Here is a 2,713-nt window from a genome sequence, read left to right as displayed (position 1 = left end):
TACGCCGCTCCATCGCAAGATGAGCCGCATTCAAGTATTGCTCCGCCCGCAATCGAAGCAAACAACTTCGAACTTAAACCTTCGCTGTTGCAGACGGTGCAACAGAACCAATTCTCTGGAAATCCTACCGAGGATCCAAACCTTCATTTATCCGTATTTGTCCAATACGCTGATACTGTTAAAGCTAATGGTGTCACTTCAGAGGCAATTCGACTTCGTCTTTTTCCTTTCTCATTAAGAGATAGCGCTAGAAGATGGCTTCAATCTCTCCCTTCCAACTCAGTCACCACATGGAACGAGTTGAAGAAAGTTTTTCTTGCCCGATACTTTCCGCCAAGCAAAACAGCTATGTTAAGAGCCCAGATAAACGGATTTAAACAGAAAGACAACGAGTCTCTTTTCGAAGCATGGGAAAGATATAAAGACATGATGAGACTTTGCCCACACCACGGTTTGGAAGACTGGTTAGTAATTCACACATTTTATAATGGTCTCTTATACAACACAAGGTTAACAATAGACGCCGCTGCAGGTGATGCATTAATGAACAAACCTTATGCTGATGCTTACCAGCTTATCGAGAGCATGGCCCAAAACCACTATCAGTGGGGAACCGAACGAACAACGGTGGAAAAACCTCAAACGAAAACTGGCATGTACGAGATAAGTAACCTTGATCACGTTAACGCAAAAGTGGATGCTTTGGTCCAGAAAATTGAAAGTTTAAACGTATCACCTCCAGCCGCCGTGGTTGCTATAACTCAGAATTGCGAGGTCTGTGGAATCCAAGGCCACACTCCTACGGACTGTCAACTCTTGACAGGAATCCAAGCAGAGCAAGTAAACTATGCTCAAGGAAGCCCCTATTCGAACACCTATAACTCAAATTGGAAGAACCATCCAAACTTTTCATATAAGAGCAATAACGCTTTGTACGCACCTGGACAGTCTCCAAACCAAGCCCCAGCTATACCTCCGGGATATCAGAAACCGAACCCATCCATGCCTAACAATAACGCCCCTAGGAAATCCAACTTGGAAATCATGATGGAAAACTTTATAGCTTCCCAACAACAAACCAATAAAGATTTCCTAAACCAGAATGTACACACTGGCGAACAACTTAAACAACTAGCAAGCAAAGTAGATGCCTTGGCTACCCATAACAAAATGCTGGAAACACAAATATCACAAGTAGCCCAACAACAAGCACCTACTGCTGCCCCAACTGGTACATTCCCTGGACAGCCCCAACCTAACCCGAGAAGCCACGCTCATGCAATTATATTAAGAAGTGGAACGGAAGTGGAAGGACCGTCTGATCCAAGGATAGAAAACCAAAACCCTAAGAAATCAACTGAGGAAAGTGAACCTAAGGAAAAGGAAGAGAGTAATAAGGAAACCCTAGAAAAGAAGGAACCTTATGTACCTCCACCACCTTACAAACCACCTATACCTTACCCTCAAAGGCTTGTTAAAACCAAAGATGCGGGCCAATTTAGAAAATTTGTTGATCTCCTTAAACAATTAAACGTTACAATTCCGTTCACCGAAGCTATTACGCAGATGCCCTCATATGCTAAATTCTTAAAAGAAATCCTTTCTAATAAGAGGAAACTTGAGGATAGCGAAACCGTTACACTCCCTGCCGAATGTAGCGCTATAATCCAAAACATGCCCCCTAAACTCAAGGATCCAGGTAGTTTCTCTATACCCTGTCACATAGGAAAATTTGTCATCGACAAAGCCTTATGCGATTTAGGAGCCGGAATTAGCGTTATGCCTCTATCCATATGTAAGAAACTGGAAATGGGAGAATTAAGACCAACCAAAATGTCTGTGCAACTAGCAGATCGTTCCATCAAATATCCTGTAGGAATCCTTGAAAACGTTCCCGTACGCATAGGTCAATTCTACATTCCCACTGATTTTACAATTATGGACATTAGAGAAGATGATATTACACCCATTATACTGGGAAGACCATTCTTAGCAACTGCCGGTGCAATCATAGACGTAAAACGAGGACGACTCACCTTCGAAGTAGGTGAAGAGAAAATTGAATTCATTCTTTCCCAATTCTTGAAAGCACCTGCAATAGAAGATACATGTTACTTCATGGATATCATCGATGAATGCATAAAAGAAGCAGAGTTAGAAGAAGACAAATCATCTGATTGCCTTGTAGAAGACAGATCTAACCAATGTTTGGCAATAACACCGGATCCTACGCAATGTCTTAACAAACCAACCCCTGACCTGAAAACACTTCCCAAAAATCTGAGATATGAATTCCTAGACTTAGAACTTGAACGACCTGTGATAGTTAATGCAGACCTAGGAAGACTCGAAACAGAAAAACTCCTACATATCTTAAGGAAGTATCCAACCGCACTAGGGTACCACATCACCGATCTTAAAGGAATAAGTCCTTCTATTTGTATGCACCGCATCATGTTAGAAGAAGACTGTAAAACCTCTAGGGAACACCAGAGAAGACTAAATCCGATCCTGAGTGAGGTAGTAAAGAAGGAAATAACCAAGTTATTGGAAGCAGGTATTATATATCCTATATCTGATAGCAAATGGGTTAGTCCTGTGCACGTTGTACCAAAGAAAGGAGGCATAACCGTTATTGAAAACGAAAAAGGGGAAACTATAACTAAACGAATCGAATCAGGATGGAGAATGTGCATTGATTATAGGAAACTAA

General features: G+C 41.7%; 1 pseudogene; it reads right to left on the bottom strand.

The window, feature by feature from the left end:
• Window positions 1–355: 355 nt before the first annotated feature.
• Window positions 356–455, bottom strand: LOC127089649 (uncharacterized; annotated as a pseudogene).
• Between the last annotated feature and the right edge of the window lie 2,258 nt (window positions 456–2,713).

The sequence above is a fragment of the Lathyrus oleraceus genome, chromosome 5 (assembly GCF_024323335.1).
Source record: "Lathyrus oleraceus cultivar Zhongwan6 chromosome 5, CAAS_Psat_ZW6_1.0, whole genome shotgun sequence".
Classification (NCBI taxonomy): domain Eukaryota; kingdom Viridiplantae; phylum Streptophyta; class Magnoliopsida; order Fabales; family Fabaceae; genus Lathyrus; species Lathyrus oleraceus.
The sequence above is the reverse complement of the archived record's forward strand: the minus strand, read 5'-3'. Positions and strand labels throughout refer to the sequence as shown.